This window comes from Pantherophis guttatus, chromosome 2 (genome assembly GCF_059756535.1).
Source record: "Pantherophis guttatus breed Tessera chromosome 2, ASM5975653v1, whole genome shotgun sequence".
NCBI classification, from domain to species: domain Eukaryota; kingdom Metazoa; phylum Chordata; class Lepidosauria; order Squamata; family Colubridae; genus Pantherophis; species Pantherophis guttatus.
Window position 1 is genome coordinate 111988973 of NC_142064.1, and position 10945 is coordinate 111999917.

At 44.4% G+C, this 10945-nt stretch overlaps 1 long non-coding RNA gene across 1 annotated transcript; it reads right to left on the minus strand.

Annotated features, from left to right (window-relative positions):
• Positions 1 to 703: 703 nt before the first annotated feature.
• Positions 704 to 3967, minus strand: LOC148115264 (uncharacterized). Its single transcript, XR_015732346.1, has 2 exons — positions 3223 to 3967; positions 704 to 1116 (listed from the first exon to the last, which is right to left on the minus strand). It is a non-coding gene; the product is annotated as an uncharacterized LOC148115264 (long non-coding RNA).
• Between the last annotated feature and the right edge of the window lie 6978 nt (positions 3968 to 10945).

The following is a 10945-nucleotide window of genomic DNA, read 5'->3' on the forward strand; positions in this document are numbered from 1 at the left end:
TGCAAAAGGGGCTGCACTTCTTAGAGCCAGCAACAGCTCACCAGATCAGCTGTTTCACGGACCAAACTGCTGGTAAGACCATTAGGCAAGGAGGCGTGAGGGGCAGCTAGCTCCTGCCTCCCTGCCTTCCAGTATTGGGAGGAAAAAATAAGACCTCCAGGAAAATAAGACATGATGCCTTTTTTGGTGGCCCAAAACATATAAGACCTGGTCTTATTTTCGAGGAAACACGGTAGGTACCTCCACTCCACTGGTTCTTCCCACTCTGCTGCTGTTTTCTCTCTCCATCTCGGGTACCAGGTAAATGTCGCTCCATGGGGAAGTAGAGGGAATTTGGCTTCAGATGCCTTCGGTACCACACTCCACTACAGCTCCTCATTGCCACAATCTCTACCCACCCTGCTGTCTACTTAGATTTCTCCAGCCATCCATTTGAATGGGTCACCACCATTTGGGTGCCAAAATCCACCTTTGCAGCAGCAAGGACCTCTTTCACCATGGCTGTCTCAGGCTTGGCCATCTGCTCCCCTTTACGTTCCATTCCAGACATCTTCTCCTGGATCTTCACAGTTCTTCTGGAAGGAACAGAATAGGTTTCAGGAGCCCAGGACTCCTTTGTCAGTTTTAATTTTAATAGATCTGGTTTAATGTCAATGTTCCAACTGACGAACCCAATCAAAGCAAACATGGCTGAGACGATCCAATCTCTTAATGCAAAATTTTATTGAGTACATCATATCAGCAAAGATGAGCTTAAATTCTATCACCCCCTTTCCTCCCCCCATAGTTTGTTGACAAGCTGAGAAGTGATAATAGTTGCAACAGTAAAAGTGCCTTTTAAAGCTTGACACCATTTCTATGATGTAAGCACTTAAAATGTCTGCTTTCAACAGGCTTTCTTTTCATGTTATTTGTTTCATAGATTTTTTTTATCAGTAAAGCTTAATACATCTTTATTTGATGCTGGCATTTCTACTATTGCATAGGGACAGGGACAGAATATCCAGTGAAATTGCTTCCTCGAATGTATCCTTCTTAAGCCCTCTCCCGTGGCTTTCTTGCACATCATCAGTTGCATTGATTACTTTTTCCTACGTTTCCACGTTCAACTGAGACCTGGGAGACAAAAAACAAAGCAAAAAGTGCATTCAGCATTGTCAAATAGCATGGAAATAATGTAGTGCAAATATCAATTTGCTACAAAACAATTGAGTTACTTCCATAAAACCTTGAGGTACATATGGCTGATGAAATCATTGTGGATAACCTTTTGTGGCATTCCCTATGGTATTCTTTATCTGTTCATAATTCAACTACAGTTGAACATTTATTTTAGTATTTAGTGATATCTACTCTATTTAAGCACAAAGGCATTCTGAGCCATGGATAAGGATCTCTGCCATGGCCCAGTCCAAGAGTGTAAGTGAGAAACATAAAACAGACACTCAGAAGCCATCTGATAGGAAGAAAACAATTGGGGTGTAATACTCCAAATCCAATCCTGGTTCAAAACTACAAGATGCCAGTATTCAAAGGATCAAATCTAAAGAATAATAAGAAGGCAGACCAAAATGCAGGAGCAACTCAGCAAGTAATGCAGGAGTCAGACTGCATAGAAACAAGGAAGACTACAACAGAGCTTGTTTCCAGCTTTTGTCTGTCATCCATCTGAGTGTTCATGTAAAGGTAACAGTCGGCTTGACTCACACCCAGAACTCATCCTTCTAATTCCCGAGGAATGGTCTATCCAAGAGAAATTCCTGGCTCTTCAGAAAACCTTTATTCTCAAGGAGTTCAGCTTTGAGCCATGAATTTTTGTACTATTCAATGCAAATATCTGCACTTAATAGTGACACCATTCTTAGAAGCTTGGGGACTAGGTCAGGACTGTCATCCTGCTATGCCATGCATTGCCTGCTGTAAGCCAGAGGTGAGATTCAGCTGGTTTGGCCGTTTGATGAACCGGTTGTTAACTTTGGGCCCAGTTCGGCAAACTGGCTGATTCCACCATTGGCTGCCCCTGCCCCTCGCCCCTCCCCTCCCTGGCATTCCTCGCCTCGGCCGGCCTCTCCTAAGGCCATTTTGGCATCTCGGTGCTCCTCTAACCGGCCCCCTGCCCCCCTCCAAGTAAGTGACATCCGGGCAGGTAAAAACCCAAGGCAGCTCTGACAAGGCACTCAGAGCAAGGGGCTGGAGCTACTAAACAAGTGGCCAAGCTAGGTGCTTGAAGGACCCATATCATCACTGGGAGTCCAGGCACGCCTTAGTGGGCGGTGGGTGAGGCCATGGCTGGGGTCCTCGGCAGACAATGGGCTTCGCAGGGGGCCAGTCTAGCGCCCGGAGCCAGCTGTACCCTAAGGAGGCCAGGGGTGTCGTTGGGAGCTCCTGTGAAGAGGGGCTCAAGCAGGCCCGGGCCCTGTGTGGTGCCATGAGCTGCCCTGTGCGGTGCCGTGAGCTGCTGCTGGTGCTGCGTGGCTACCCAGGTGCCCTCTTAATGGGTGGCGGCCTGTAAGTGGGCGCCCCTCACCCCTTCTCTGCCAGGCCCAGCCAGCCACTCCTCACCTGGCCTGAGAAGGTAAGGCCGACGGTGTGGGAGGGAGATCAGCATCTCCAGACCTGCCACACTTGGCCAAAGGGCCGCCTGAAGGGGGGGACATGGTGAGGCTCAGCCGTCTTTCAGGCCCAGCTCTCCCCACAACCTGACCAGGCAGGTGGGTGGACCCAGAGCCCTGACCAACTACCGGCCTTGCTTGCCGGCCTCTCCAGCATCTCTGCTTCTTGAGGCAGCACAAATACTGCTATTCCAAGCTTGGAGGCATGCATAGTGTCTCCTTTGCAGAAGGGGGGGGGGAGGAAAGGACTGTTCCGTAGTGCGGGGGAGGGGGGGTGAGAAGAAAGAAATCCTCTTAATTCCTGTGCACCTCTTTTCACTTTTCACTAAGTGAAAATGTATGAGTGTGTGTGTGTGTGTGTGTGTGTGTGTGTGTGTGTGTGTGTAGCACAGCTCTTCCTCAGTCTTCTTGCTGTTCTGAAAATACACAGCGATCAACTTAGAGCTCCGCTCCCCAACACACACAAACACACACACACACTTAAAACTTAGTGAAAAGTGAAAAGACGCACAGGAACCAAGAGATTTTCTCTCTCTCTTCTACCACACCCAGCATTCTTAAGCCAGTTGCCATGAAAAGCGTTCCTCCACCCTCCATAAGCCCTCACTACCAGTAATAAGCTCTCTGTGCAGAAAAGGATGACGCTCCTCGGAATCCTGCCGTGTGCCAAAAATGCAGCGTCTGAGGAATTGAAACATGTTGCTTCTGCCAGTTCTGCGAGTTGGAGCTTGCCTGGCACACAAGCCTGGGTGGAAGCACTGCCTACGCCACTCAAGCGCAGCCGTGCTTGGAGAGCACTGTGCGCTGAAAGTGAAGTACGACCTCCTTTCCGGCTGCAACGGAGCCAAAGGAGGGCCAGGTTAAGTGGAGGACGGCGAGGGCTCTGTGAGCAAGCGAGGGGGAGCGACAGTGAAGGCGAGGAGCTGCGCATTAACCAAGCAGGAGTGGGAAAGGTTTTGTGAGCGTTGTGCATGGCTCCGCCCTCCGCCTTCCTAGCCAGGAGATGGAGCAGACTGTGCACAGCTGGCAGCATGACTTTCGCTTCTCTTTTTCTGGACATGGGGCTTCTGCTTGTTGACACCGGCAGCAGGTGGAGGCAGAGGCATGGGGGAGGAGGTGATCCCGACGCACTGTGCTGGTGCTTCTTCAGCGCGGCAAGGCAAGCTGAGAGGCAGCGGGATGGAGTGCTGCAGACGCCCCTTGCTCGCCCCTTTGCTTGGCTTCCCTCCTCCTGCTGCTTGTGCTCTCCCTCCCCAGTCTAGCTTGACGCAGGTGGAAGTTCACAATTGCCCTTTCCAAAACCGCTGTCGGTAAAGCTGGGTGCTGGTCCGCCCCACCCACCGGAGACCCCAAGATTCCCTCCCCAACCCTGCCTGGCCCATACAGTCACCACCCACGAGTGATGTAGAGTTTGCCCACTCAGTCACATGACCCACCCAGCCACGCCCACCCGCCAGTCATTAGGAAGAACCAGTCAAATTATTTCAATCCCACCACGGCTGTAAGCATCCCATATTCAACAGGGGGAGGGGCAGTGGTGGGTTTCATTTTTTTTTACTACCGGTTCTGTAGGTGTGGTTTGGTGGGCGTGGCATGGCTTGATGGGCGTGGCAGGAGAAGGATACTGTAAAATCTCCACTCCCTCCCGATCAGCTGGGATTCAGGAGACAGAGAATAGATGGGGGCATGGCCAGTCAGAAATTTTACTACCGGTTCTCCGAACTACTCAAAATTTCTGCTACCGGTTCTCCAGAACTGGTCAGAACCTGCTGAAACCCACCTCTGGAGAGGGGGGAAGCTGCGAGTTGGGATCAAGGGATAGCATAAGAGGGATAGCATCAGAGCAGCTCTCAGTAAGGCAGGTCTGAATTTGAATGCCTAAAATAAGAGAGCTCTAGTCTCTCAAGCCAAGCCTGGAAAAATCATGTTCCTTTTCTTCTTGTGCCCTAGTAGTAGTCTCAATCATCACACACACCCCATCCCCATCTTTTTTTAATTCTTCTTTCTGTGTCTTTGAGTCAGTTTTTAACTTCTGGTGACTGCCTAGACTAGTCCCTGAAGTTTTTTGGGCAAGTTTTCAGAAGTGGTTTGCCATTGCTTTCTTCCTAAGACTGAAAGAGAGTGACTGGCCCATGGTCACCCAGCTAGATTTCTTCATGCCTGAGGCATGTATCCCAGTATCCTAGTTTCTAGCCTGATGCTTTAATTATTACACCAAATTGGCTCTCTGGGCATCCTATTTAGTCTCTCCAAATGCTTATCAATATTGTACATGCAAGGCACTTTTAAAAAATTCATTGTAGGGTAGGGATGATAAAATAGTGCCTCATAGAAAGCTGTTTCTAGAGAATGTTCAGAATAGCATTTTACCCTCAAATTTAGAGACACAAATATTAAATTAGATATACAGAGACTATTAAATATATTTTATTTCTGTATCTGCTCCATCCATATATATATAAAGCAGAGCCACATCTATATAAAGTATTTATAAAGGATATATAAAGTCCTATAATCTTATAGAGCTAAAAAGAGCAATAGCAGCAACATGTTCGTATCACAGACAAAATCATCTGGTTTTTTATTTTGAAAAATCCAAAGTTCTGGTCTTTCCTAAAACAGCCACCCAACAATCCTGAAGAGCTGGAGGGAACAAATTACAGCAGGTTATTGTATTCAAATACCCTTGGGTAATTTTCCACTCTAAAGGCACCTGGAACATGCTACAGAATCACGTAGCACAGCTAGCCCTTATGTGCCTTTAAATGCTTTTTTAAATACAAACTGAGGCCAATTAATCCCTGAAACTTGTTTTTTTAGGCAGGAAGCAGACTCACTCTTAAGAGCCCCCACCCTCCTCAACAGCCCACAGCAGATGTCAGCACTTAAGAGATAAAGAGATGGCTAGGTCTATTCATAAGCAAATACTCTCACCCAAGATCCAACAAAGGTAGGATCAGTGGTGGGTTGCCCCCAGTTCAGACTGGTTCGCAAGAACCGGTAGTAAAACCACCGGGAGGCTCCATACACTCCCCCCGGATGTCGTCATAGGCGATCTGCACCTGCACAGAAGCTTTGCACGATCCCGTTGTGAACCAGTAGTAAAGGTAAGTAGAACCCACCCCTGGGTAGGATTAACTCTTAGCCATAATAGGAATTGCCCCAAACCTTCTTCATTACATCATCACCCAGCAAGATTCAACCAAGCCTGGGACTCAAGACAACCTACAGAGTTACCCCTGCATGGCCCCATGGGAGTCTGACAACCAATCAGAATACATTTCTTTCACAGGAACAGGAAGCAAGTTCAAAGCCCAAGAGAGGGTATAAATGTATCTCACTCTCCACTCCATGTGGTTAGCTACCCAGGACTTCAAACCATGTGGTTCTGCCCACCATTAAACCATCCTTTCAAGCAGTCTCCATGTTACCAATGTCTTTCTCCCCACTTGGAACTGAACCCAGATGGACATTTCTTCCAACAATTGTACATACTAGCCATTTCTATAATATTAAATCTATCTAATCACAAAGCCCAAAATTAAAGTTTCATTTTCCCCTTCAAGCATAAAGTCCAAAAATGGTTTCCAAGTAGAAATAAAATTTTTGAGATTAATCTTTATTGCACCCAATGGAAGAGCGAACACCTGCTTAAGGTTTTGGACAGGAATGCCTGAAATTCAGGTAAGGGACTAAAGGAGGAGAATAAACTACTGACTGAAAATCTCATTCTTCTCAGTCAGACTGGCCCCTAAGTCAGACAAATTTCCTTCTCACTCATGGAGCAGAATTTGGCATTATATGTTTTGTGTACCATACTTAATTTCTTTAGGATGACATAGCCAAACAGCTGCTCACCAAAAGGGATACAGCATTTCAAATTGAAGTTAATAGGCTGCCCCAACATAGCAGAAATTGGATTAACAAGTGCACTTGGGAACCAGCAAGATATCTACAAAACCTAACTTTCCCCAACTGAGGATAGTATTTTTCATAGTCAGATGTAACATCTTACTATCCACGTTGCTGAAGGAAGATACTCCAAAATCCCTTTAACCAAGTGTAGTTGACCATGTGGTGGCAAGATCAAAACATTTTGCATATAATACACATGATTTTACATACATGAAATTACATAATGTAATTACATGCAAAGTATATGCAATGTAAAACACTGTAAATTCTACAGGGATGTCATTTTGCCCTAATATGTAAATGTCTAGGAAAGCCAGACAATTTCTGTGTGAATCATCTAGAAAATTTGAAATCCTTCATCCCTTGTGCAGCAGCCAAATTCTGTGTTGGCATGATGAAAATAAGGCATAAGTGGTCACAAAAATAATCACTTCTGTTCTATTTACCACTTTAGGTTTGATTGGGGGGGGGAGAGATTTTGCATAGACAATCAATACACTATATGTTACATTTTTATATATTATTTTATACCAGTATTTTATCTCATTTATTTAATTTTACTTTGGCATTGTCCATTTTCAGATTTTGCTGGTTGTTTATCAAATACACAGCATTTCATTTCATATATAAAGCAGAGGCTGGGGAATCCCTCTCTTTTTTTACTTCCCTTTAAAGTGGTAAGCCCATAAGGCATGGCAAAATACTTTGGAATAAAGAACTCTAAATAACATGAATGTCATGTTGCAGTTCAGAGTTCATCCTACCAGGTAAGGTCTCGCCACAACTCACTGACATCTCATCCTTATATGCTTTTAGATACAAAATATGGAAAGGAACAATCTCCATGTTCCACTATGCCAAAGCCAGTGGGCAGATGACCTATGTCACTGAATCTTGGTGCCTTGAAAGTTGATTGACCTTTACTTTCCCAGATTAGGACTCTGCCTAACAGGCCAGTATAGATAAGTGCATGGCCTGAAGCAATGTTTCCCAACCATGGCAATATTATCAACAGAGAGATAGTATCAAGATCACCACTTTATACGGCTTTGGTAAGTCCACGCTTAGAACACTGCAACCAGTTTTGGTCACCATGATACAAAAAAAATGTTGAAACTCCAGAAAGAGTAAACAGAAGAGCAACAAAAATTATTGGTGGGAGGGCTGGAGGCCAAAACATACGATGAACAGTTATAGGAACTAGGTATGTCTAGTGTAACGAAGAGAAGGACTAGAGGTGACATGATAGCATCCAATATTTGAGGTGCTGTCACAAAAAAGAGTGGGGGGGGTGTCAACCTATTCTCCAAACCTCTGAAGGCAGGACAAGAAGTAATGGATGGAAACCTATCAAGAAGCAATCAAACCTGTCAGATCCCTATAAGTGATACTGCCATTCAGTTGGGAGAAGGGGGGGCCTTGGATTCGATTTATTAGCATTGCCTGTGTCGACAGATATTTTACAACCTATATTCTGGTGCCAAAGCACCCTGAGATCCCCTTAACTTTGGGGAATATTTATGACGGCCATGTGGGCTGTTTCATTTTAAAGGATAATGGAGGATAACGATGGGAATACATTCTTATCCGATTCTCAGGGCAGCTGGAAAAGAAAACATCTTCACACTTGTGTATTGGCTAAAATCTGCATTCTGGATAAAGGGAGGGGTCTCTACTGCTTTAATCCTACTTGTCTTGCCTAAGGGTACTCAGACATTGCTTTGAATCCATTGCTGTCACTTCTGCTTAATAAAAGGTTTCTTTTGAAATACTATGTTTCAAGAGTTTTTACTTTCTTAAATTGGAAGGAGAGGCAGTCCTCTCCTTCCAACTTGATTAATTGATTGATTGATTGGTTCAATTTATATGCCGCCCTTCTCCGGAGACTCAGGGCAGCTTACAATGTGTTAAGCAATAGCCTTCATACTTTTGTATATACCTGCTTAGTAGGGTTTTCGGCCCCCCCTAAGTGGTGTTCTTTTTTTAAATACAAAGTTAGCTTATTACCCCCACAATCCGGGTCCTCATTTTACCTACCTTAGAAGGATGGAAGGCTGAGTCAATCTTGAGCCTGGTGAGATTTGAACTCGCAGTAATTGCAGGCAGCTGGCAGCTAAGTGCTACTTAACAGCACTTTAGTCCGCTGCACCACCAAGGCTCTTCTTTAATTTAATTTAAGTTTTAAGAATTAAGGAGAAATTTCCTGACAGTGAGAACAATTAACCAATGGAATAGTTTACCTCCATAAGTTGTGGGTACACAATCACTGGAGAACAAGAGGATCAGAAAGATGAGAATCACAGGGATAAAGCACAGAACATAGAAAAAGTAGAGTTAGGGCTGGTCTACTGCTTGGTAAAAAACTTGCATATACTAAATGTGAACCCTCAGTTTCTGCTACACTACATAGTTTAAAGATCTGTGTGAAGTACACCCCAAAAGGACAGTGCCAGAAACCTCACAGCACCAGAAACCTCAGAAAACAGTGCCAAGAAACTCAAGCCAGCCCTTCCCCCTTTAAGAAAACCAAGAAGCACCAGCTGAAAGAAAAACACAGAGCAGCCCTGCTAACAGAGCTGACAATTGGAACACTTAAGTAGAGCCATTTAGATAAGGAAAATCTGACTAAAAAAAAACTCACCAAGAACTCCCTTTTTCCTGCCCCCTGACAAGATTAACCCCCAGGATAGGAAAGACAAAGGTCCTGGGACAGGATTAATCCATTAAATCAGGAAGACAGGATCCAGGGCAATCACTTTAACTAGAGGCACACAAATAAACCCATCAAGTTGCAGGAGCTTCACAGGGGAATTAAGCATAAAAGGCTCAGAGTCACACCCCCAATCTGCTTGCAAGCCAGGAATGCTTGAGCTGTGTCACTTATTTTTCTTGCCTTCCTGAATTAAAGGATCCCTTTTCTGACAGCTGGCTTCCATGTCTATTTCTTCTCAGCATCAGTGACTGCTTCCCAGCTAGGAAACGAACACAGGAAATTTCTTCCAACAGATCCTTCATAGACCAACTTGAGACAAGAACACCAGCTCAGGCTGTGTCATCCCTACATCTAAGAAGAAGGAGTCTTTTCAGCTGCTTTGAGCTGGAGAATTCCATGCATTCTCTGCATTCTTCCACCTCCCTCTTCCCAACATATAGTTGGGAACTGGAGTGAAGGGAGGAATCTCAGAGTGGTCTAATTGGCCAACCTTGAGCCTTGGTGGCACAGTGGTTAGAGTGCAGTACTGCAGACTACTTCTACTGACTGACTGCAATTTGGCAGTTCAAATCTCACCAAGCTCAAGGTTGTCTCAGCCTTCCATCCTTCCTGAAGTGGGTAAAATGAGGACCCAAATTGTTGGGGGCAATATGCTGACTCTGTAAAACCACTTAGAGAGGGCTGTAAATCACTGTAAAGTGGTATATAAGTCTAAGTGCTATTGCTATCATTGGCAATTACCCCCCTGTGGGAGGGTCCTTTATCAATCTTCTAGCTGTCCATGGAGGGGAGGGCTGGGTTCTACCATGAATTTCAGCAGATGTCTCTTGTCTGCTGCTTGTACCAATGAATTGCATATTTTTTATGCATTCAAAGGAGTAAGCAAGAAAATCCATAAGGATTTGTAAACAAGGCAAAATAAAACTGGATTTAGTATTTTTAAAAATCTGGGGAAAGCCAAAATAATAAATTTGCCCAGATTTCAAGGTCTACAATCCTATATCTAATTCAGTCCCATACTGAGTTGCTTTTAACTGAGTGAGGTTAATTCACCTAATCCAGTTTTTCATTTTTCAAGAGAGGCTCAATAGCCAGGCCTTGAACATGCAAAATTTAGATTCTGCAAGTTAGATTTATAAAAATAACATTTCACCAGATCTTGGATGTTCTGCATTGTAGTTACTGAGATGATTTTCCTATCTCCTTCCATCCATACTTTATTCTGTCATTGGGTGTTGTCTAAGAGGAAAAGGACAAGTGTTACAAGACACTATCCAAAGTTTCCAAATCTGGTTTGGGGCTAGAATGATGTTGGTTCTGGAGAAGTCCATGTCCTCTTGTAAAAGTCACATGTGATCAAATTTCCTCACAAGTTTCTCACATGCATCCCTGCTGTGGGTTGCTGGTACTGCTATTCACAAGTTCCTTGGCAGTGTATTTGCAGTGACAACAGTACCCTTTTTAACACAATAAATAACAAAATAGTAGCATTCATATTACACTAGAAAACCTATCCTCACTAAGAATATTTTAGGGGATATATACAGATGTATCTTACAGATGTAAGATCTACTTACAAACAAGTTACTTTCCAAGAGGCTGTCCATAAGTCCATTTTATTCATAAGTCCAACCATGTAAACAAAAAAAGTGCAATCATGCAAAAAACAAACATGGACCAAAAACAAACCTACGTGATGACATAG